The sequence below is a fragment of the Pseudophryne corroboree genome, chromosome 2, assembly GCF_028390025.1.
Source record: "Pseudophryne corroboree isolate aPseCor3 chromosome 2, aPseCor3.hap2, whole genome shotgun sequence".
Lineage (NCBI taxonomy): Eukaryota > Metazoa > Chordata > Amphibia > Anura > Myobatrachidae > Pseudophryne > Pseudophryne corroboree.
The window spans coordinates 67,641,967-67,668,522 of NC_086445.1; the positions used below are offsets into that span (position 1 = coordinate 67,641,967).

General features: G+C 47.5%; 1 protein-coding gene across 2 annotated transcripts in view; it reads left to right on the plus strand.

Annotated features, from left to right (window-relative positions):
* Window positions 1-838: 838 nt before the first annotated feature.
* LOC134999112 (N-acetylated-alpha-linked acidic dipeptidase 2-like) overlaps window positions 839-26,556 on the plus strand; it is a 197,427-nt gene continuing 171,709 nt past the window's right edge. For both annotated transcript variants that reach the window (XM_063951405.1, XM_063951406.1), the window contains exons 1-2: window positions 839-990; window positions 1,105-1,169. The gene's annotated coding sequence lies outside the window, so the exon portion shown is untranslated. The remainder of the gene's footprint in view (window positions 991-1,104; window positions 1,170-26,556) is intronic.

Below are 26,556 nucleotides of genomic sequence, written 5' to 3' on the forward strand. Positions count from 1 at the left end.
TATTTGCCACGTTAAAGTACTTGAATCTTTAGTTATTGCCCTACTTTCTCAATATTCAGTACTTACAGTAGGAGGCTACATTTAATCCCAGTTGGAAAACTTCTATAAATACGAATTCCCTCCCCATGTAAATGATAATCATGAACCAACTAATACAGCATGGGCGCCATGTTCCTGGAGACCTGAACAGGCGTAGTAGACAATAGCAAGAGTTAAAAGTCACCGTTACAATTGGTTAGGACTAAGAAAGGTGTTTCACCACAGGTGATGGCAATCATACATTAAGAGAAAAGTCCAGGAGCAGAGCATTCTGTCCCTCCTGGAGAGGGTCATGTTGGGAGGTATGTTTTAGTATATTGATGCTTAAGCACAGGTGACTTAATTAGTTCCTTTTGAGCACAAGCTTGGATATCCTTAAAACCTGGTCTGTTTGGGTGCCTTGAAGGCCATGTTTGGGAAACCCTAGGTTAGGTTATTACTGCCTCATGCAGAAAATCATTTTGTTCATGGACACTCGTGGCAAAGGAAGGCATCCTAGCGCAGAGAACCGCATTGTATGGGAGGGGAGCTGCATTTACAAAAGACTAATGTTCTAAAGGGGAACTATCCTTTAATGTTTTCCCAACTGTATTCATGTAATACGTGCTGTGCATTTCCATGGTGACTGTATAATATTCTTTATCTCTTGGATAACCAGTTTTCGTATAATCACACCTGGCATTTCTCACCATTATCATGTGCAGCTACAGAATGCAATCTACAGTGCAGTACCCTGCCAGAAATTTGTAGTCTAACCAGTTCGACCAGTATTGCTAATGTAATAGCAGTGCGAGAACTCAAGGTTGCTTTCCTGTGACCTGCACGCTGAAAGTAAAAAAAGGAAACAAATGGGGTAAGGAGGGTTGCCGGGGACAGGAGAGGGCTGCAGCTACTGGGGACGCACGGATGTGGGACTTTGTGTCCATACTGCCGATTGCCATTTAACACCTGGTAGGAGTCCACCTACTTCCTGGTTTATATGTACAGTGTGCTGTTTTTGCAATTTTTTGTTTATTTTAATAATGAAATGTATTGCACTATTGCGTATTCTACTCCCCCACACAGGTATATACTTCATGGGATACAGTACCTACGATTGAGCTGATCTGCCGGAGGACAATTAGATTGTTGTGAGTACAATTACCTGGGGGTAAGGCTCATATAACTGAACCATACCCTGAACACTGTACGTAAGTTGGTGGAATAGTATTTACAGTATCACACTAGACAGCACTGAGGTCTACTCTACATACAAGGGGGCAGATGTATTAATCTGGAGAAGGCATAAGGAATTGATAAACCAGTGATATGTGCAAGGAGATAAAAGCACCAGCCAACCAGCTCCAATATGTAAATTAACAGATAGGATCTGATTGGCTGGTGCCTTTATCACCTTGCACGTATCACTGGTTTATCACTTCCTTATGCCGTCTCCAGGTTAATACATCTGCCCCAAGATTCTATAAAATACAGAGGGGGTAACTCAGATCTGATCGCTACTATGCGTTTTCACACAGCGGGCGACCAGGTCATAACAGCGCATGCGTATGCACCGCAATGCGCACACACGTCAGACAACAACGAGAATCGCCGGTCAGCGACGGGATGGTGCAAAAAAATCCGTTTGCAAGGTGACTGACAGGAGGAAGCCGTTTGTGGGTGGCAACTGAACGTTTACTGGGAGTGTTCGGGAAAACGCAGGCGTGTCCAAGCGTTTTCAGGGAGGGTGTGTGACGTCAGCTCCGGCCCGATCAACCTGTTCTCATCACACTGAAGGAGTAAGTCCTGGGCTGCGCAGAGACTGCACACAGTGGATTGTAGCAGCTCTGCGTACACATAGCAACGCACACTTGCACTGCGAAAATACACTCCCCCTGTAGGCGGCAACTATCTGAGCGCAGGAACGCAAAAAATGCAGCCCAACGATCAGATCTGAATGACCTCCCTAGTGTGCTCCTAACCCCTAAGAAATGTGTTGTATTTATATTCCATTTATTTTGCACCCAGCTGACTAACTGAACCATATTTACATACAGTATATACAACTCTATCATGGAAAGTAGTTGACTCATCTCTGCAGGTTATAAACTTAAATGTGACATATCTTCGAAAATAGACAACTAGAGTCCTGTAACAAAGATGACACATCTCGCATCCTGCCCCACAGTACAGGTGTCACATCCCACACACTGGTGGTCATTCCGATTTGATCGCTCGCTAGCAGTTTTTAGCAGCCGTGCAAATGCTATGCCGCCGCCCACTGGGAGTGTATTTTAGCTTAGCAGAAGTGCGAACGAAAGGCTACAAAGTTTTTTTTGTGCAGTTTCAGAGTAGCTCAAAACCTACTCAGCGCTTGCGATCACTGCAGACTGTTCAGTTCCTGTTTTGACGTCACAAACACGCCCTGCGTTCGCCCAGCCACGCCTGCGTTTTTCCTGGCACGCCTGGGTTTTTCCGAACACTCCCTGAAAACGGTCAGTTGACATCCAGAAACGTCCACTTCATGTCAATCACTGCGGCCAGCAGTGCGACTGAAAAGCTTCGCCAGACCCTGTGTGAAACTACAACGTTCGTTGTAATAGTACGGCGCGCGTGCGCATTGCGCCGCATACGCATGCGTGCTGTTTTTTTGCCTCATCGCTGCACAGCGAACGAATGCAGCTAGCGATCAACTCAGAATGACCACCATAGCCCCGCAGTACAGTTGTCACATCCCACATACAGTCCCACAGTAAAGATGTCACATATCATATACAGCCTCCTGCAGTATAGATAGAATCTGGTAGGTTGTTGTGGGCAAATATCACCAGTTCTAAAAAAAACTCCCCCCTACAAAAAAGGGTTCTACCTCCCTCAGGATAACCAGCCCTGAACTAAAAGCTCTTCAACACTCCCCCGGGGCTTTGGTTGGAAGTTACTGTAATACAGGTTGAGTCTCCCTTATCCAAAATGCTTGGGACCAGAGGTATTTTGGATATGGGATTTTTCCGTATTTTGGAATAATTGCATACCATATAGAGATGAGCGGGTTCGGTTTCTCTGAATCCGAACCCGCCCGAACTTCATGTTTTTTTTCACGGGTCCGAGCGACTCGGATCTTCCCGCCTTGCTCGGTTAACCCGAGCGCGCCCGAACGTCATCATGACGCTGTCGGATTCTCGCGAGGCTCGGATTCTATCGCGAGACTCGGATTCTATATAAGGAGCCGCGCGTCGCCGCCATTTTCACACGTGCATTGAGATTGATAGGGAGAGGACGTGGCTGGCGTCCTCTCCATTTAGATTATAAGAGACTGAGAGAGATTTACTGGAGCTGACTAGGAGGAGTACTGTTACTGTAGAAGTGTAGAGACTGAGTGGAGAGAGTTTACTAGTGAGGACAGTGCAGTTTACTTTATAATCCGTTCTCTGCCTGAAAAAAGCGATACACAGCACACAGTGACTCAGTCACATACCATATCTGTGTGCACTGCTCAGGCTCAGGCCAGTGTGCTGCATCATCTATTATCTATATATAATATTATATATATCTGTCTGACTGCTCAGCTCACACAGCTTATAATTGTGGGGGAGACTGGGGAGCACTACTGCAGTGCCAGTTATAGGTTATAGCAGGAGCCAGGAGTACATAATATATTATATAGTGAGTGACCACCAGACACACAGTGCAGTTTATTTAATATATCCGTTCTCTGCCTGAAAAAAGCGATACACACAGTGACTCAGTCAGTCACATACCATATCTGTGTGCACTGCTCAGGCTCAGGCCAGTGTGCTGCATCATCTATTATCTATATATAATATTATATATATCTGTCTGACTGCTCAGCTCACACAGCTTATAATTGTGGGGGAGACTGGGGAGCACTACTGCAGTGCCAGTTATAGGTTATAGCAGGAGCCAGGAGTACATAATATATTATATAGTGAGTGACCACCAGACACACAGTGCAGTTTATTTAATATATCCGTTCTCTGCCTGAAAAAAGCGATACACACAGTGACTCAGTCAGTCACATACCATATCTGTGTGCACTGCTCAGGCTCAGGCCAGTGTGCTGCATCATCTATTATCTATATATAATATTATATATATCTGTCTGACTGCTCAGCTCACACAGCTTATAATTGTGGGGGAGACTGGGGAGCACTACTGCAGTGCCAGTTATAGGTTATAGCAGGAGCCAGGAGTACATAATATATTATATAGTGAGTGACCACCAGACACACAGTGCAGTTTATTTAATATATCCGTTCTCTGCCTGAAAAAAGCGATACACACAGTGACTCAGTCAGTCACATACCATATCTGTGTGCACTGCTCAGGCTCAGGCCAGTGTGCTGCATCATCTATATATATTATATATCTGTCTGACTGCTCAGCTCACACAGCTTATAATTGTGGGGGAGACTGGGGAGCACTACTGCAGTGCCAGTTATAGGTTATAGCAGGAGCCAGGAGTACATATTATATTAAAATTAAACAGTGCACACTTTTGCTGCAGGAGTGCCACTGCCAGTGTGACTGACCAGTGACCTGACCACACTGACCACCAGTATAGTTAGTAGTATACTTATATTGTGATTGCCTGAAAAAGTTAAACACTCGTCGTGTGACTTCACTTGTGTGTTTGTTTGTTTTTTATTCTATAAAAATAAAACTCATTCTGCTGACAGACAGTGTCCAGCAGGTCCGTCATTATATAATATATAATATATACCTGTCCGGCTGCAGTAGTGATATATATATATTTTTTATATCATTTATCATCCAGTCGCAGCAGACACAGTACGGTAGTTCACGGCTGTGGCTACCTCTGTGTCTCTGCACTCGGCAGGCAGTCCGTCCATAATTGTAATACCACCTAACCGTGGATTTTTTTCATTCTTCTTTATACATACATAGTTACATAGACATCTTCTCTTTATCAACCAGTCTATATTAGCTGCAGACACAGTACAGTACGGTAGTTCACGGCTGTGGCTACCTCTGTGTCTGCACTCGGCAGGCAGTCCGTCCATAATTGTATACCACCTAACCGTGGTTTTTTTTCATTCTTCTTTATACATACATAGTTACATAGACATCTTCTCTTTATCAACCAGTCTATATTAGCTGCAGACACAGTACAGTACGGTAGTTCACGGCTGTGGCTACCTCTTTGTCTGCACTCGGCAGGCAGTCCGTCCATAATTGTATACCACCTAACCGTGGATTTTTTTCAGTCTTCTTTATACATACATAGTTACATAGACATCTTCTCTTTATCAACCAGTCTATATTAGCTGCAGACACAGTACAGTACGGTAGTTCACGGCTGTGGCTACCTCTGTGTCTGCAGTCGGCAGGCAGTCCATAATTGTATACTAGTATCCATCTCCATTGTTTACCTGAGGTGCCTTTTAGTTGTGCCTATTAAAATATGGAGAACAAAAATGTTGAGGTTCCAAAATTAGGGAAAGATCAAGATCCACTTCCACCTCGTGCTGAAGCTGCTGCCACTAGTCATGGCCGAGACGATGAAATGCCAGCAACGTCGTCTGCCAAGGCCGATGCCCAATGTCATAGTACAGAGCATGTCAAATCCAAAACACCAAATATCAGAAAAAAAAGGACTCCAAAACCTAAAATAAAATTGTCGGAGGAGAAGCGTAAACTTGCCAATATGCCATTTACCACACGGAGTGGCAAGGAACGGCTGAGGCCCTGGCCTATGTTCATGGCTAGTGGTTCAGCTTCACATGAGGATGGAAGCACTCAGCCTCTCGCTAGAAAAATGAAAAGACTCAAGCTGGCAAAAGCAGCACAGCAAAGAACTGTGCATTCTTCGAAATCCCAAATCCACAAGGAGAGTCCAATTGTGTCGGTTGCGATGCCTGACCTTCCCAACACTGGACGTGAAGAGCATGCGCCTTCCACCATTTGCACGCCCCCTGCAAGTGCTGGAAGGAGCACCCGCAGTCCAGTTCCTGATAGTCAGATTGAAGATGTCAGTGTTGAAGTACACCAGGATGAGGAGGATATGGGTGTTGCTGGCGCTGGGGAGGAAATTGACCAGGAGGATTCTGATGGTGAGGTGGTTTGTTTAAGTCAGGCACCCGGGGAGACACCTGTTGTCCGTGGGAGGAATATGGCCGTTGACATGCCAGGTGAAAATACCAAAAAAATCAGCTCTTCGGTGTGGAGGTATTTCACCAGAAATGCGGACAACAGGTGTCAAGCCGTGTGTTCCCTTTGTCAAGCTGTAATAAGTAGGGGTAAGGACGTTAACCACCTCGGAACTAGAGATGAGCGGGTTCGGTTTCTTTGAATCCGAACCCGCACGAACTTCACTTTTTTTTTCACGGGTCCGAGCGACTCGGATCTTCCCGCCTTGCTCGGTTAACCCGAGCGCGCCCGAACGTCATCATGACGCTGTCGGATTCTCGCGAGACTCGGATTCTATATAAGGAGCCGCGCGTCGCCGCCATTTTCACACGTGCATTGAGATTGATAGGGAGAGGACGTGGCTGGCGTCCTCTCCATTTAGATTAGATTTAGAAGAGAGAGAGAGAGAGAGATTGCTGTGATACTGTAGATTAGAAGAGAGTGCAGACAGAGTTTAGTGACTGACGACCACAGTGACCAGTGACCACCAGAGACAGTGCAGTTGTTTGTTTTATTTAATATATCCGTTCTCTGCCTGAAAAAAACGATACACAGTCACACAGTGACTCAGTCTGTGTGCACTGCTCAGCCCAGTGTGCTGCACATCAATGTATTGTATATAAAGCTTATAATTGTGGGGGAGACTGGGGAGCACTGCAGGTTGTTATAGCAGGAGCCAGGAGTACATGATAAATAATATTATATTAAAATTAAACAGTGCACACTTTTGCTGCAGGAGTGCCACTGCCAGTGTGACTAGTGGTGACCAGTGCCTGACCACCAGTATATTAGTAGTATTGTATACTATCTCTTTATCAACCAGTCTATATTAGCAGCAGACACAGTACAGTGCGGTAGTTCACGGCTGTGGCTACCTCTGTGTCGGCACTCGGCAGGCAGTCCGTCCATCCATAATTGTATTATAATATATACCACCTAACCGTGGTTTTTTTTTCATTCTTTATACCGTCGTCATACTAGTTGTTACGAGTATACTACTATCTCTTTATCAACCAGTGTACAGTGCGGTAGTTCACGGCTGTGGCTACCTCTGTGTCGGCACTCGGCAGGCAGTCCGTCCAACCATAATTGTATTATATACCACCTAACCGTGGTTTTTTTTTCATTCTTTATACCGTCGTCATACTAGTTGTTACGAGTATACTACTATCTCTTTATCAACCAGTGTACAGTGCGGTAGTTCACGGCTGTGGCTACCTCTGTGTCGGCACTCGGCAGGCAGTCCGTCCATCCATAATTGTATTATAATATATACCACCTAACCGTGGTTTTTTTTTCATTCTTTATACCGTCGTCATACTAGTTGTTACGAGTATACTACTATCTCTTTATCAACCAGTGTACAGTGCGGTAGTTCACGGCTGTGGCTACCTCTGTGTCGGCACTCGGCAGGCAGTCCGTCCAACCATAATTGTATTATATACCACCTAACCGTGGTTTTTTTTTCATTCTTTATACCGTCGTCATACTAGTTGTTACGAGTATACTACTATCTCTTTATCAACCAGTGTACAGTGCGGTAGTTCACGGCTGTGGCTACCTCTGTGTCGGCACTCGGCAGGCAGTCCGTCCAACCATAATTGTATTATAATATATACCACCTAACCGTGGTTTTTTTTTCATTCTTTATACCGTCGTCATACTAGTTGTTACGAGTATACTACTATCTCTTTATCAACCAGTGTACAGTGCGGTAGTTCACGGCTGTGGCTACCTCTGTGTCGGCACTCGGCAGGCAGTCCGTCCATCCATAATTGTATTATAATATATACCACCTAACCGTGGTTTTTTTTTCATTCTTTATACCGTCGTCATACTAGTTGTTACGAGTATACTACTATCTCTTTATCAACCAGTGTACAGTGCGGTAGTTCACGGCTGTGGCTACCTCTGTGTCGGCACTCGGCAGGCAGTCCGTCCAACCATAATTGTATTATAATATATACCACCTAACCGTGTTTTTTTTTTCATTCTTTATACCGTCGTCATACTAGTTGTTACGAGTATACTACTATCTCTTTATCAACCAGTGTACAGTGCGGTAGTTCACGGCTGTGGCTACCTCTGTGTCGGCACTCGGCAGGCAGTCCGTCCAACCATAATTGTATTATATACCACCTAACCGTGGTTTTTTTTTCATTCTTTATACCGTCGTCATACTAGTTGTTACGAGTATACTACTATCTCTTTATCAACCAGTGTACAGTGCGGTAGTTCACGGCTGTGGCTACCTCTGTGTCGGCACTCGGCAGGCAGTCCGTCCATCCATAATTGTATTATAATATATACCACCTAACCGTGGTTTTTTTTTCATTCTTTATACCGTCGTCATACTAGTTGTTACGAGTATACTACTATCTCTTTATCAACCAGTGTACAGTGCGGTAGTTCACGGCTGTGGCTACCTCTGTGTCGGCACTCGGCAGGCAGTCCGTCCATCCATAATTGTATTATAATATATACCACCTAACCGTGGTTTTTTTTTCATTCTTTATACCGTCGTCATACTAGTTGTTACGAGTATACTACTATCTCTTTATCAACCAGTGTACAGTGCGGTAGTTCACGGCTGTGGCTACCTCTGTGTCGGCACTCGGCAGGCAGTCCGTCCATCCATAATTGTATTATAATATATACCACCTAACCGTGGTTTTTTTTTCATTCTTTATACCGTCGTCATACTAGTTGTTACGAGTATACTACTATCTCTTTATCAACCAGTGTACAGTGCGGTAGTTCACGGCTGTGGCTACCTCTGTGTCGGCACTCGGCAGGCAGTCCGTCCATCCATAATTGTATTATATACCACCTAACCGTGGTTTTTTTATACCACCTAACCGTGGCAGTCCGTCCATAATTGTATACTAGTATCCAATCCATCCATCTCCATTGTTTACCTGAGGTGCCTTTTAGTTCTGCCTATAAAATATGGAGAACAAAAAAGTTGAGGTTCCAAAATTAGGGAAAGATCAAGATCCACTTCCACCTCGTGCTGAAGCTGCTGCCACTAGTCATGGCCGAGACGATGAAATGCCAGCAACGTCGTCTGCCAAGGCCGATGCCCAATGTCATAGTACAGAGCATGTCAAATCCAAAACACCAAATATCAGAAAAAAAAGGACTCCAAAACCTAAAATAAAATTGTCGGAGGAGAAGCGTAAACTTGCCAATATGCCATTTACCACACGGAGTGGCAAGGAACGGCTGAGGCCCTGGCCTATGTTCATGGCTAGTGGTTCAGCTTCACATGAGGATGGAAGCACTCAGCCTCTCGCTAGAAAACTGAAAAGACTCAAGCTGGCAAAAGCACCGCAAAGAACTGTGCGTTCTTTGAAATCCCAAATCCACAAGGAGAGTCCAATTGTGTCGGTTGCGATGCCTGACCTTCCCAACACTGGACGTGAAGAGCATGCGCCTTCCACCATTTGCACGCCCCCTGCAAGTGCTGGAAGGAGCACCCGCAGTCCAGTTCCTGATAGTCAGATTGAAGATGTCAGTGTTGAAGTACACCAGGATGAGGAGGATATGGGTGTTGCTGGCGCTGGGGAGGAAATTGACCAGGAGGATTCTGATGGTGAGGTGGTTTGTTTAAGTCAGGCACCCGGGGAGACACCTGTTGTCCGTGGGAGGAATATGGCCGTTGACATGCCAGGTGAAAATACCAAAAAAATCAGCTCTTCGGTGTGGAGGTATTTCACCAGAAATGCGGACAACAGGTGTCAAGCCGTGTGTTCCCTTTGTCAAGCTGTAATAAGTAGGGGTAAGGACGTTAACCACCTCGGAACATCCTCCCTTATACGTCACCTGCAGCGCATTCATAATAAGTCAGTGACAAGTTCAAAAACTTTGGGTGACAGCGGAACAGTCCACTGACCAGTAAATCCCTTCCTCTTGTAACCAAGCTCACGCAAACCACCCCACCAACTCCCTCAGTGTCAATTTCCTCCTTCCCCAGGAATGCCAATAGTCCTGCAGGCCATGTCACTGGCAAGTCTGACGAGTCCTCTCCTGCCTGGGATTCCTCCGATGCATCCTTGCGTGTAACGCCTACTGCTGCTGGCGCTGCTGTTGTTGCCGCTGGGAGTCGATGGTCATCCCAGAGGGGAAGTCGTAAGCCCACTTGTACTACTTCCAGTAAGCAATTGACTGTTCAACAGTCCTTTGCGAGGAAGATGAAATATCACAGCAGTCATCCTACTGCAAAGCGGATAACTGAGTCCTTGACAACTATGTTGGTGTTAGACGTGCGTCCGGTATCCGCCGTTAGTTCACAGGGAACTAGACAATTTATTGAGGCAGTGTGCCCCCGTTACCAAATACCATCTAGGTTCCACTTCTCTAGGCAGGCGATACCGAGAATGTACACGGACGTCAGAAAAAGACTCACCAGTGTCCTAAAAAATGCAGTTGTACCCAATGTCCACTTAACCACGGACATGTGGACAAGTGGAGCAGGGCAGGGTCAGGACTATATGACTGTGACAGCCCACTGGGTAGATGTATGGACTCTCGCCGCAAGAACAGCAGCGGCGGCACCAGTAGCAGCATCTCGCAAACGCCAACTCTTTCCTAGGCAGGCTACGCTTTGTATCACCGCTTTCCAGAATACGCACACAGCTGAAAACCTCTTACGGCAACTGAGGAAGATCATCGCGGAATGGCTTACCCCAATTGGACTCTCCTGTGGATTTGTGGCATCGGACAACGCCAGCAATATTGTGTGTGCATTAAATATGGGCAAATTCCAGCACGTCCCATGTTTTGCACATACCTTGAATTTGGTGGTGCAGAATTTTTTAAAAAACGACAGGGGCGTGCAAGAGATGCTGTCGGTGGCCAGAAAAATTGCGGGACACTTTCGGCGTACAGGCACCACGTACAGAAGACTGGAGCACCACCAAAAACTACTGAACCTGCCCTGCCATCATCTGAAGCAAGAAGTGGTAACGAGGTGGAATTCAACCCTCTATATGCTTCAGAGGTTGGAGGAGCAGCAAAAGGCCATTCAAGCCTATACAATTGAGCACGATATAGGAGATGGAATGCACCTGTCTCAAGTGCAGTGGAGAATGATTTCAACGTTGTGCAAGGTTCTGATGCCCTTTGAACTTGCCACACGTGAAGTCAGTTCAGACACTGCCAGCCTGAGTCAGGTCATTCCCCTCATCAGGCTTTTGCAGAAGAAGCTGGAGGCATTGAAGAAGGAGCTAAAAGGGAGCGATTCCGCTAGGCATGTGGGACTTGTGGATGCAGCCCTTAATTCGCTTAACAAGGATTCACGGGTGGTCAATCTGTTGAAATCAGAGCACTACATTTTGGCCACCGTGCTCGATCCTAGATTTAAAGCCTACCTTGGATCTCTCTTTCCGGCAGACACAAGTCTGCTGGGGTTGAAAGACCTGCTGGTGACAAAATTGTCAAGTCAAGCGGAACGCGACCTGTCAACATCTCCTCCTTCACATTCTCCCGCAACTGGGGGTGCGAGGAAAAGGCTCAGAATTCCGAGCCCACCCGCTGGCGGTGATGCAGGGCAGTCTGGAGCGACTGCTAATGCTGACATCTGGTCCGGACTGAAGGACCTGACAACGATTACGGACATGTCGTCTACTGTCACTGCATATGATTCTCTCAACATTGATAGAATGGTGGAGGATTATATGAGTGACCGCATCCAAGTAGGCACGTCACACAGTCCGTACTTATACTGGCAGGAAAAAGAGGCAATTTGGAGGCCCTTGCACAAACTGGCTTTATTCTACCTAAGTTGCCCTCCCACAAGTGTGTACTCCGAAAGAGTGTTTAGTGCCGCCGCTCACCTTGTCAGCAATCGGCGTACGAGGTTACATCCAGAAAATGTGGAGAAGATGATGTTCATTAAAATGAATTATAATCAATTCCTCCGCGGAGACATTGACCAGCAGCAATTGCCTCCACAAAGTACACAGGGAGCTGAGATGGTGGATTCCAGTGGGGACGAATTGATAATCTGTGAGGAGGGGGATGTACACGGTGATATATCGGAGGGTGAAGATGAGGTGGACATCTTGCCTCTGTAGAGCCAGTTTGTGCAAGGAGAGATTAATTGCTTCTTTTTTGGGGGGGGTCCAAACCAACCCGTCATATCAGTCACAGTCGTGTGGCAGACCCTGTCACTGAAATGATGGGTTGGTTAAAGTGTGCATGTCCTGTTTTGTTTATACAACATAAGGGTGGGTGGGAGGGCCCAAGGATAATTCCATCTTGCACCTCTTTTTTCTTTTCTTTTTCTTTGCATCATGTGCTGATTGGGGAGGGTTTTTTGGAAGGGACATCCTGCGTGACACTGCAGTGCCACTCCTAGATGGGCCCGGTGTTTGTGTCGGCCACTAGGGTCGCTAATCTTACTCACACAGCTACCTCATTGCGCCTCTTTTTTTCTTTGCGTCATGTGCTGTTTGGGGAGGGTTTTTTGGAAGGGACATCCTGCGTGACACTGCAGTGCCACTCCTAGATGTGCCCGGTGTTTGTGTCGGCCACTAGGGTCGCTAATCTTACTCACACAGCTACCTCATTGCGCCTCTTTTTTTCTTTGCGTCATGTGCTGTTTGGGGAGGGTTTTTTGGAAGGGACATCCTGCGTGACACTGCAGTGCCACTCCTAGATGGGCCCGGTGTTTGTGTCGGCCACTAGGGTCGCTAATCTTACTCACACAGTCAGCTACCTCATTGCGCCTCTTTTTTTCTTTGCGTCATGTGCTGTTTGGGGAGGGTTTTTTGGAAGGGCCATCCTGCGTGACACTGCAGTGCCACTCCTAGATGGGCCCGGTGTTTGTGTCGGCCACTAGGGTCGCTAATCTTACTCACACAGCTACCTCATTGCGCCTCTTTTTTTCTTTGCGTCATGTGCTGTTTGGGGAGGGTTTTTTGGAAGGGACATCCTGCGTGACACTGCAGTGCCACTCCTAGATGGGCCCGGTGTTTGTGTCGGCCACTAGGGTCGCTTATCTTACTCACACAGCGACCTCGGTGCAAATTTTAGGACTAAAAATAATATTGTGAGGTGTGAGGTATTCAGAATAGACTGAAAATGAGTGTAAATTATGGTTTTTGAGGTTAATAATACTTTGGGATCAAAATGACCCCCAAATTCTATGATTTAAGCTGTTTTTTAGTGTTTTTGGAAAAAAACACCCGAATCCAAAACACACCCGAATCCGACAAAAATAATTCGGTGAGGTTTTGCCAAAACGCGTTCGAACCCAAAACACGGCCGCGGAACCGAACCCAAAACCAAAACACAAAACCCGAAAAATTTCAGGCGCTCATCTCTACTCGGAACATCCTCCCTTATACGTCACCTGCAGCGCATTCATAATAAGTCAGTGACAAGTTCAAAAACTTTGGGTGACAGCGGAAGCAGTCCACTGACCAGTAAATCCCTTCCTCTTGTAACCAAGCTCACGCAAACCACCCCACCAACTCCCTCAGTGTCAATTTCCTCCTTCCCCAGGAATGCCAATAGTCCTGCAGGCCATGTCACTGGCAATTCTGACGAGTCCTCTCCTGCCTGGGATTCCTCCGATGCATCCTTGCGTGTAACGCCTACTGCTGCTGGCGCTGCTGTTGTTGCCGCTGGGAGTCGATGGTCATCCCAGAGGGGAAGTCGTAAGCCCACTTGTACTACTTCCAGTAAGCAATTGACTGTTTAACAGTCCTTTGCGAGGAAGATGAAATATCACAGCAGTCATCCTACTGCAAAGCGGATAACTGAGGCCTTGACAACTATGTTGGTGTTAGACGTGCGTCCGGTATCCGCCGTTAGTTCACAGGGAACTAGACAATTTATTGAGGCAGTGTGCCCCCGTTACCAAATACCATCTAGGTTCCACTTCTCTAGGCAGGCGATACCGAGAATGTACACGGACATCAGAAAAAGACTCACCAGTGTCCTAAAAAATGCAGTTGTACCCAATGTCCACTTAACCACGGACATGTGGACAAGTGGAGCAGGGCAGGGTCAGGACTATATGACTGTGACAGCCCACTGGGTAGATGTATGGACTCTCGCCGCAAGAACAGCAGCGGCGGCACCAGTAGCAGCATCTCGCAAACGCCAACTCTTTCCTAGGCAGGCTACGCTTTGTATCACCGCTTTCCAGAATACGCACACAGCTGAAAACCTCTTACGGCAACTGAGGAAGATCATCGCGGAATGGCTTACCCCAATTGGACTCTCCTGTGGATTTGTGGCATCGGACAACGCCAGCAATATTGTGTGTGCATTAAATATGGGCAAATTCCAGCACGTCCCATGTTTTGCACATACCTTGAATTTGGTGGTGCAGAATTTTTTAAAAAACGACAGGGGCGTGCAAGAGATGCTGTCGGTGGCCAGAAGAATTGCGGGACACTTTCGGCGTACAGGCACCACGTACAGAAGACTGGAGCACCACCAAAAACTACTGAACCTGCCCTGCCATCATCTGAAGCAAGAAGTGGTAACGAGGTGGAATTCAACCCTCTATATGCTTCAGAGGTTGGAGGAGCAGCAAAAGGCCATTCAAGCCTATACAATTGAGCACGATATAGGAGGTGGAATGCACCTGTCTCAAGTGCAGTGGAGAATGATTTCAACGTTGTGCAAGGTTCTGATGCCCTTTGAACTTGCCACACGTGAAGTCAGTTCAGACACTGCCAGCCTGAGTCAGGTCATTCCCCTCATCAGGCTTTTGCAGAAGAAGCTGGAGGCATTGAAGAAGGAGCTAAAAGGGAGCGATTCCGCTAGGCATGTGGGACTTGTGGATGGAGCCCTTAATTCGCTTAACAAGGATTTACGGGTGGTCAATCTGTTGAAATCAGAGCACTACATTTTGGCCACCGTGCTCGATCCTAGATTTAAAGCCTACCTTGGATCTCTCTTTCCGGCAGACACAAGTCTGCTGGGGTTGAAAGACCTGCTGGTGACAAAATTGTCAAGTCAAGCGGAACGCGACCTGTCAACATCTCCTCCTTCACATTCTCCCGCAACTGGGGGTGCGAGGAAAAGGCTCAGAATTCCGAGCCCACCCGCTGGCGGTGATGCAGGGCAGTCTGGAGCGACTGCTGATGCTGACATCTGGTCCGGACTGAAGGACCTGACAACGATTACGGACATGTCGTCTACTGTCACTGCATATGATTCTCTCAACATTGATAGAATGGTGGAGGATTATATGAGTGACCGCATCCAAGTAGGCACGTCACACAGTCCGTACTTATACTGGCAGGAAAAAGAGGCAATTTGGAGGCCCTTGCACAAACTGGCTTTATTCTACCTAAGTTGCCCTCCCACAAGTGTGTACTCCGAAAGAGTGTTTAGTGCCGCCGCTCACCTTGTCAGCAATCGGCGTACGAGGTTACATCCAGAAAATGTGGAGAAGATGATGTTCATTAAAATGAATTATAATCAATTCCTCCGCGGAGACATTGACCAGCAGCAATTGCCTCCACAAAGTACACAGGGAGCTGAGATGGTGGATTCCAGTGGGGACGAATTGATAATCTGTGAGGAGGGGGATGTACACGGTGATATATCGGAGGGTGAAGATGAGGTGGACATCTTGCCTCTGTAGAGCCAGTTTGTGCAAGGAGAGACTCCAAACCAACCCGTCATATCAGTCACAGTCGTGTGGCAGACCCTGTCACTGAAATGATGGGTTGGTTAAAGTGTGCATGTCCTGTTTTGTTTATACAACATAAGGGTGGGTGGGAGGGCCCAAGGACAATTCCATCTTGCACCTCTTTTTTCTTTTCTTTTTCTTTGCATCATGTGCTGATTGGGGAGGGTTTTTTGGAAGGGACATCCTGCGTGACACTGCAGTGCCACTCCTAGATGGGCCCGGTGTTTGTGTCGGCCACTAGGGTCGCTAATCTTACTCACACAGCTACCTCATTGCGCCTCTTTTTTTCTTTGCATCATGTGCTGTTTGGGGAGGGTTTTTTGGAAGGGCCATCCTGCGTGACACTGCAGTGCCACTCCTAGATGGGCCCGGTGTTTGTGTCGGCCACTAGGGTCGCTAATCTTACTCACACAGCTACCTCATTGCGCCTCTTTTTTTCTTTGCGTCATGTGCTGTTTGGGGAGGGTTTTTTGGAAGGGACATCCTGCGTGACACTGCAGTGCCACTCCTAGATGGGCCCGGTGTTTGTGTCGGCCACTAGGGTCGCTTATCTTACTCACACAGCGACCTCGGTGCAAATTTTAGGACTAAAAATAATATTGTGAGGTGTGAGGTATTCAGAATAGACTGAAAATGAGTGTAAATTATGGTTTTTGAGGTTAATAATACTTTGGGATCAAAATGACCCCCAAATTCTATGATTTAAGCTGTTTTTTAGTGTTTTTTGAAAAAAACACCCGAATCCAAAACACACCCGAATCCGACAAAAAAAATTCGGTGAGGTTTTGCCAAAACGCGTTCGAACCCAAAACACGGCCGCGGAACCGAACCCAAAACCAAAACACAAAACCCGAAAAATTTCAGGCGCTCATCTCTAATACCATAATGAGATATCATGGTGATGGGACCTAAATCTAAGCACAGAATGCATTTATGTTACATATACACCTTATACACACAGCCTGAAGGTAATTTTAGCCAATATTTTTTATAACTTTGTGCATTAAACAAAGTGTGTCTACATTCACACAATTCATTTATGTTTCATATACACCTTATACACACAGCCTGAAGGTCATTTAATACAATATTTTTAATATCTTTGTGTATTAAACAAAGTTTGTGTACATTGAGCCATCAAAAAACAAAGGTTTCACTATCTCACTCTCACTCAAAAAAGTCCGTATTTCGGAATATTCCGTATTTCGGAATATTTGGATATGGGATACTCAACCTGTAGTGTAAATAAAGTGCAAATAATACTGTCTTTTACAGGTGGACTACTGGTCCCAGTAAAACTGACTGCCCATGATACCACTTGTTGAACCGCAAGTGCCAGCATGCCCAGACATCAAATGCCATGGCACCTGAACTCCACTTGTAAAAAAAAAAAATATTAAACCACAGCAAGGACTCACACATAGACTGTTTTAATATTGTATTAAATAAACACACTCTGACACAACCCCGGTTTATGCATTTGTTACTCACAAATTAGGAGATCCCGTCCTCTTCAGTCCCTGTAGAAATCTGATTTTCTTTCAAACCCCCAAAAAATGCCACTACTGCCCTTCCAGCAGCTCCATCGCTAATGTGTGGGGCAGCACTGACTGGTCACAGCATGGGAACTGCAGCAAAATGACAAATAAGTGCGACCCCATTTATTCCTTATTAAATATACAATTAGAACAGAGAACACCGTTGGCCAATGATTGCATTGATTAATGGGTAACATGTGACCCCACTTAATCTACATTAACTGTAGCCATGAATCCCCCTTCCCAATTATTACCCCTCTGCCCCCATATAATGCGCACTGTGTGATTCAGCTAAACATATGACTACACATTCTCTATGCACTGACCAGGCTCTAGTGAGGCCACTGCCTAACGTGGCTGCCCAATTAACTAATTATTACTGGGACCGGACGGTTCCGAAAGCCCTGACAGCATTGCATCCCATGTCACAGAATGGAGTTTAGGTCACACGCGACCTGGCCAATTAGGGGATTCCCGCTTACCGTCAGTAACCACCTGTTACTCACTCCACCCACTGTGCAGTGGGCGGGTACTACATTGCCACCCCCAGAATCCTTGCCGTGGCGTCTGGAACCACAGTTCTGCTCTGTATGCGTCGACACGCTATCCTACCACACCTGTGTGGCATTGACTGATCTCCACTGGTCGCTTGACCAAGCCTCTGCACGGTAGCTGGCAGGAGGCGGAGTTTGGAGATGCTGGGTGTTACCCAAAACAGCCGGAAAACGGAGCTATGTTTGGCATAGCCCTGCAGGCAGGAGCGGTCCTTGGTGCGGGCAAGCAGTGCCTTTGCCCGGGGCGCTGCGGCCTGGGGGCGCGGCCGCAGTCACCCCGGAGGCACCGCCGCCTACCCGCACTCCGCTCCCCGCTCCACAGCAGCAGCGGACGCCGTGGGCTGTGTGGGCGTCCGCTGCAGCCAGCTCCAGGCACAGACACTAGAGGTCGTTATTGACCTCTTGTGTCTGTGCGGCGCTATGGGAGAGACGTCATTGACGTCTCTCCCATAGAGAAGAGCGGGCGGCCAGACTGACGGAGCAGCAGCAGCAGAAGAAGCAGGAGCGGGGCAGTGGTAAGTATTGTTTTTATTATTTTGTGTGTGTGTGTTTGTAAGCGGGGGGCACAGCGACAGGGGGCAAATAAAGAGGAGGCACAAATACTGGGGGCAAATAAAGAGAGGGCACAACTACTGGGGGCAAATAAAGAGGAGGCACAAATACTGGGGACACAACTACTGGGGGCAAATAAAGAGGAGGCGCAAATAAAGAGGAGGCACAACTACTGGGGGCAAATAAAGAGGAGGCACAAATACTGGGAGCAAATAAAGAGGGGGCACAACTACTGGGGGCAAATAAAGAGGGGGCAAATCAACTGGGGGGCACAGCTACTGTGAGCATAACTGGCCACGCCCCTCCCCTATGAAGCCACGCCCCCGCACACTAACTGTTTTGCCACGGAGAGGGGGGGGGGGGCGCCAGTGGAAACTCTCGCACTGGGCGCCACAAGGGGTAGAACCGGCCCTGCCTGCAGGTCACAAGATTAAGCGGTTGTCTTGAGGCAAAAGATGTTTATTTGCCCAAATAGTTTTGAAAAGAACTCAACAATACAGCAGATGTCTACCGCAGAAGGTAGTTGATATAGGGGGTAATTCCAAGTTGATCGCAGCAGGAATTTAGTTAGCAATTGGGCAAAACCATGTGCACTGCAGGGGAGGCAGATTTAACATGTGCAGAGAGAGTTAGATTTGGGTGGGTTATTTTATTTCTGTGCAGGGTAAATACTGGCTGCTTTATTTTTACACTGCAAATTAGATTGCAGATTGAACACACCCCACCCAAATCTAACTCTCTCTGCACATGTTATATCTGCCCCCCCTGCAGTGCACATGGTTTTGCCCAACTGCTAACAAAATTCCTGCTGCGATCAACTTGGAATTACCCCCATAATACACTCTGAGGCTCACAGGCCTCCTCTTTTTATCTCAATTCTACACACAGTATCACAGGAAGAAGGGGGGGGGTCAGCCCTCCCTGTCTTCTCCAACCAATCAGGTTATCTCACAAAATATAAATTAATACAAGTTACATTTCAAAAGAGTTAAGAATTGGATAAAGCGATGCTCTGCTCCTTTTCATATATAAACCAAACCAGTGTGCTTTCCCAAACACAATCTGATTACCATGGAGGTCATTCCGAGTTGTTCGCTCGCAAGGCGATTTTAGCAGAGTTGCTCACGCTAAGCCGCCGCCTACTGGGAGTTATTCTTAGCATCTTAAAATTGCGAACGATGTATTCGCAATATTGCGATTACACACCTCGTAGCAGTTTCTGAGTAGCTTCAGACTTACTCGGCATCTGCAATCAGTTCAGTGTTTGTCGTTCCTGGTTTGACGTCACAAACACACCCAGCGTTCGCCCAGACACTCCCCCGTTTCTCCAGCCACTCCTGCGTTTTTTCCGGAAACGGTAGCGTTTTTTCCCACACGCCCATGAAACGGCCTGTTTCCGCCCAGAAACACCCATTTCCTGTCAATCACACTATGATCGCCTGAGCGAAGAAAAAGCCGTGAGTAAAAATCCTAACTTCATAGCAAATTTACTTGGCGCAGTCGCAGTGCGGACATTGCGCATGCGCACTAAGCGGAAAATCGCTGCGATGCGATGAAATTTACTGAGCGAACAACTCGGAATGAGGGCCCATGTTCCTGTCTCTTTCACAAGTGTAAATATAACTTGAATTTCAATTGCATTCATCCTCTCACCCGTAGGCAAAGTACTTGTTGTTTAAACATAATTCTGCATCCTCTACTGTCTTTCACATCTCCATGCAAAACCAGCTTTGGCTTGTCACACAATAGATGATGAAAGCAACAACAGTCGGCTCTGAAATGTTTGGCCAGCAAAAGGCCTGCTAACTGACCCCAGTGCTGCAAGTGTGGCAGTACGGGGCGGTACTGCGTACCGGTAAGAAATTCCCAGCCAGTACGAAGTACCGCCAGGCCGTCACCTTGCAGACACCGGGTATCGGAGAGGGGAGAGCGCAGTATGCGCCTCTCCTCTCCTGCCTGCCCAGTGAGTCCGGACTTCAGTGACTGGTGATCTCCCCTCCTCCTGCGGCGTCGACAGCGTCCTGTATCTTAGATCTGGCGCTGGTTCATGAGCCAATCACAGCTTGTGGACCGGCAGCCAATCAGGAGCTGCCGCGAGCTCTGATTGGCTCATGGAATGGCACCAGATCTATAAAGGCCAGGAACAGATAATTTTCTCCCTCATGGAGAGGGTCAGGTAGGCAAGTATGGCTCACTCACCGGGTCCCCCAAAAGCGGTCCCCCATAGCGACGGGACTTTGCATCCCGAAACATTGCAAATAAATCTTTAAAACCATCAACAAGTCCTGCAGTGCCGTGGATGATTCTCCGCTTTTGGGAGACCTGGTGAGCTGTGCAATAGTTACCAAGGGCAAGGCGGGCAGCATGTCAGCTTTGAATGGAGTGCCTATCCAGCTGCCTATATATATATATATATATATATATATATATAATTTTTTTTTTTAGGAAGTGGAGAAAAGGGCGCCTACTAGTGTCTAATAAGATTATATAAAGTATAAGGTATAAAACTGGTGTGAATGAGAACAGGACGCTACTTATCTGGCATATAAAAGACTTTTCCTTCAGTCATAGGACCAATATAGGTACATGAAAAAAGAAAGAACAAAATAATATAGCGCGTACTGTTTTCACGCAATTTTCAATCCACAAATCAAATGAACCAATTGTGTATAAAAAACTTTCTGGGTAAAAGCAAATCCCACAATTTAAAATCCACAGCCAGGGATCTTTTTAAAAGTTTTTCACAATATTTAATATAACACATAAAACATAAAAAAATGGAAGTAATGCAAGAGTACAGGATAGAATGTATGACAAGCTTATCTGTCCATATCAGGAATAGGATACATCTGATTTTTCATAAACATCCAAATAAATGGTAAAAATTCAAACGTACAAAAAATAAATATTAAAATAGCTTATCTGCCCATAAGGGAAGTTCAGGTGCATCAGTCCCATATATATATATATATATATATATATATATATATATATACATACATACACAGTTCTTAGTGGCAGCACTCACACACAGTACGTTACTGCTCCGGTGCCCTCCTTGACTCCGCACTTAGCCACGGGTCCAATACAGCTGAACGATGCAGGCGGCACTCAGAATTTACTGTACAGCAGGGACGTGCAGTCAGGGGAGTCAGTGCCTCCCCTGTCATTAATGAGTAAGATAATGCAAAGAAGATGCATATGACACATATTCTGTGTCATATGTATCTTCTTAATATTATTCTTAGGAGCAGGAAATGTACCTTTATCCAGCAGAGTTTGGCGCCTCAAAAAATGGCGCCTCAGCGTCATTTTTGAAATTCAAGATGGCCGCCGCGAGCCAATCACGGCTCGCCGCGTCATCGCCCCGCCCCCTCGGCTGACTTATATAAGTCAGCGCGAGGCGGAGGAGAGTCAGTCCGACGGCAGAGGAGGAGCTGTGAAGAGCTCCTGAAGAAAGAAGACGCCGCAAGTCCTGGCTGGGCGGCGGCTATGCAAAAGATCTTAGCAGCCGCCGCCCACCAGGTGAAGAAGACGCTGGAAGCCCTGGGGAGGTGGCGCCCCCCCCCAGGTGAAGACGCCGGAAGCCCTGGGAAGGCGGCGGCCACACAAAAGAGCTTAAAGGCCGCCGCCCCCAGGTGAAGGTCCGGTTTAATAAAGCTTATTTTCAAGACCCATGGTGTTTTTATTTTAATATTTTCTTTACAGGTGGACTACAGGTGCCAGCGGGCCCTTTATGTCCGGGCATGCTGGTACTTGTGGTTCTCCAAGTGCCAGCATGCTGGGGCAGGCTTGCTGGGACCTGTAGGCTACCTGTAAAGAACAATATTACTATTCTTTGCAGGTGGACTACAGGTGCCAGCAGGCCCTTTACGTCCTGGCATGCTGGCACTTCTGGTTCTCCAAGTGCCAGCATGCTGGGGCAGGCTTGCTGGGACCTGTAGGCCACCTGTAAAGAACAATATTAACACAATGAACCCCGCACCCACCGCCACCAGGGGTGCGGGGCATAGCACTGGGCTATCAGCCCAGTGCTGGTTATTGCTCGGGAGGGGGGACCCCATTTTTATTTTTTGGGGTTCCCACTTTCCGAGGAATTCCAACCCTGGGCTGACTGGCTGGGGGGGCAGATTAATGTTATGGCAGGGGGACCCCACACTGAGTGTCTCCCCTGCTATGGCATTACTCCCCCTGGCTGGTTCTGCCTAGTGCTGGTTCTACTGATGTGTCGGGGGACCACACTTTTTTTTTTTTTTTCGGGGGGGGGGGGGGGGGGGTTTGGAGGGCTTGTTAGCTGCCAGTGCCTCCCCAACCAGTGACCTCACCGCACGTCACTGCTGTACAGCACAAGCAGGTAAGTAATAACGTTTCAAAGTTTATTCACCTCTTCATCAGATTACAAACCGTAATCTGATGAAGAGGTGAATAAACTTCGAAACGTTATTACTTACCTGCTTGTGCTGTTCAGTAAATTCTGAGTGCCGCCTGCATCGTTCAGCTATATATATATATATATATCTCCTATATAATAGCCCAGATCTGTGACTTTGTGATTCATTTGCTAACGCTGGGCGGAGTCACAACACTGGGCGGAGTTAGTCAAATGAGTCACAGATCTGGCCAAATCTATAGGAGTTAGGAGCAGAAGCAGATGGTATGGGCATGGCACAGGCAGGGGTGCATATCTCCCAGCTTTCTGCAGGAGCTTTCTTCAGGCAGAAGGAGGGACACACACTCGGCGAAAAGGGGGCGTGGCTTCACGGGAGGGCCCCCGTTTTCGTCAATGAGGGGGCATGCCCAGTGCTCTGTGAGCTGCTGGCATGCCCCCAGGGGCTGATTATAAGTCCGGGGGGGGGCCAGGGCACTTGTGACAGGGGAGCCCTATCTCATTGCTGTGCCTGCTGTGGGTTGGGGGCGTGGCCTAATCGTGGGACGCGAGGCCACGCCCCCTTACGGAAATGCCGTTTTCTCTAACGTCCTAAGTGGATGCTGGGGACTCCGTAAGGACAATGGGGGAATAGCGGCTCCGCAGGAGACTGGGCACAAAAGTAAAGCTTTAGAACTACCTGGTGTGCACTGGCTCCTCCCCCTATGACCCTCCTCCAAGCCTCAGTTAGATTTTTGTGCCCGAACGAGAAGGGTGCACACTAGGTGGCTCTCCTGAGCTGCTTAGTGAAAAGTTTAGTTTTAGGTTTTTTATTTTCAGTGAGACCTGCTGGCAACAGGCTCACTGCATCGAGGGACTAAGGGGAGAAGAAGCGAACTCACCTGCGTGCAGAGTGGATTGGGCTTCTTAGGCTACTGGACATTAGCTCCAGAGGGACGATCACAGGCCCAGCCATGGATGGGTCCCAGAGCCGCGCCGCCGGCCCCCTTACAGAGCCAGAAGACAGAAGAGGTCCGGAAAATCGGCGGCAGAAGACGTCCTGTCTTCAACAAGGTAGCGCACAGCACTGCAGCTGTGCGCCATTGCTCTCAGCACACTTCACACTCCGGTCACTGAGGGTGCAGGGCGCTGGGGGGGGGGGGGCGCCCTGAGACGCAATAAAAACACCTTGGATGGCAAAAAATGCATCACATATAGCTCCTGGGCTATATGGATGAATTTAACCCCTGCCAGAATACATAGAAAAACGGGAGATAAGGCCACCGATAAGGGGGCGGAGCCTATCTCCTCAGCACACTGGCGCCATTTTCCCTCACAGCTCCGTTGGAGGGAAGCTCCCTGGCTCTCCCCTGCAGTCACTACACTACAGAAAGGGTTAAAAAAGAGAGGGGGGGCACTAATTACGCGCAGTATTAAAGATACAGCAGCTATAAGGGGAAAAACACTTATATAAGGTTATCCCTGTATATATATAGCGCTCTGGTGTGTGCTGGCAAACTCTCCCTCTGTCTCCCCAAAGGGCTAGTGGGGTCCGGTCCTCTATCAGAGCATTCCCTGTGTGTGTGCTGTATGTCGGTACGTTTGTGTCGACATGTATGAGGAGAAAAATGATGTGGAGACGGAGCAGATTGCCTGTAATAGTGATGTCACCCCCTAGGGGGTCGACACCTGAGTGGATGAACTGTTGGAAGGAATTACGTAACAGTGTCAGCTCTGTATAAAAGACAGTGGTTGACATGAGACAGCCGGCTACTCAGCTTGTGCCTGTCCAGACGTCTCATAGGCCGTCAGGGGCTCTAAAGCGCCCGTTACCTCAGATGGCAGATATAGACGCCGACAAGGATACTGACTCCAGTGTCGACGGTGAAGAGACAAATGTGACTTCCAGTAGGGCCACACGTTACATGATTGAGGCAATGAAAAATGTTTTACACATTTCTGATAATACGAGTACCACCAAAAAGGGGTATTATGTTCGGTGAGGAAAAACTACCTGTAGTTTTCCTGATTCTGAGAAATTAAATGAGGTGTGTGATGATGCGTGGTTTTCCCCCGATAACAACTGATAATTTCAAAAATGTTATTGGCATTATATCCTTTCCCGCCAGAGGTTAGGGTGCGTTGGGAAACACCCCCTAGGGTGGATAAAGCGCTCACACGCTTGTAAGAACAAGGGCTCTACCCTCTCCTGAGATGGCCGCCCTTAAGGATCCTGCTGATAGAAAGCAGGAGGGCATCCTAAAAGGTATTTACACACATACTGGTGTTATACTGCGACCAGCAATCGCCTCAGCCTGGATGTGCAGTGCTGGGTTGGCGTGGTCAGATTCCCTGACTGAAAATATTGATACCCTTGATAGGGACAGTATATTATTGCCTATAGAGCATTTAAAAGATGCATTTCTATATATGCGTGATGCACAGCGGAATATTTGCCGACTGGCATCAAGTCTAAGTGCGTTGTCTATTTCTACCAGTAGAGGGTTATGGACACGACAGTGGTCAGGTGATGCGGATTCCAAACGGCATTTGGAAGTATTGCCTTATTAAGGGGAGGAGTTATTTGGGGTCGGTCTTTCAGACCTGGTGGCCACGGCAACAGCTGGGAAATCCACGTTTGTACCCCAGGTCGCCTCTCAACATGAGAAGACGCCGTATTATCAGGCGCAGTCTTTTCGTGGGCAAGCGGGCAAAAGGTTCCTCATTTCTGCCCCGTGACAGAGGGAGAGGAAAAAGGCTGCAGAAATCAGCCAGTTCCCAGGAACAGAAACCCTCTCCCGCCTCTGCCAAGCCCTCAGTATGACGCTGGGGCTTTACAAGCAGAATCAGGCACGGTGGGGGCCCGTCTCAATGAATTTCAGCGCGCAGTGGGCTCACTCGCAAGTAGACCCCTGGATCCTTCAGGTGATATCTCAGGGGTACAAATTGGAATTCGAGACGTCTCCCCCTCGCCGTTTCCTAAGGTCGGCTTTACCGATGTCTCCTTCTGACAGGGAGACAGTTTTGGAAGCCATTCACAAGCTGTATTCCCAGCAGGTGATAATCAAGGTACCCCTCCTGCAACAGGGAACGGGGTATTATTCCACACTGTTGTGGTACCCAAGCCGGACGGCTCGGTGAGACCGATTCTAAATCTAAAATCTTTGAACACTTACATACAGAGGTTCAAATTCAAGATTGAGTCACTCAGAGCAGTGATTGCGAACCTGGAAGAAGAGGACTACATGATGTCTCGGGACATCAAGGATGCTTACCTTCATGTCCCAATTTACCCTTCTCACCAAGGGTACCTCAGGTTTATGGTACAGAACTGTCACTATCAGTTTCAGACGCTGCCGTATGGATGGTCCACGGCACCCCGGGTCTTTACCATGGTAATGGCCGAAATGATGATACTCCTTCGAAGGAAGGGAATTTTAGTTATCCCTTACTTGGACGATTCCCTGATAAGGGTAAGATCCAGGGAACAGTTGGAGGTCGGTGTAGCACTACCTCAGGTAGTGTTGCGGCAGCACGATTGGATTCTCAATATTCCAAAATCGCAGCTGATTCCGACGACTCGTCTTCTGTTCTTAGGGATGATCCTGGACACAGTTCAGAAAAAGGTGTTTCTCCCGGAGGAGAAAGTCAGGGAGTTATCCGAGCTAGTCGGGAACCTCCTATAACCGAGCCAAGTCTCAG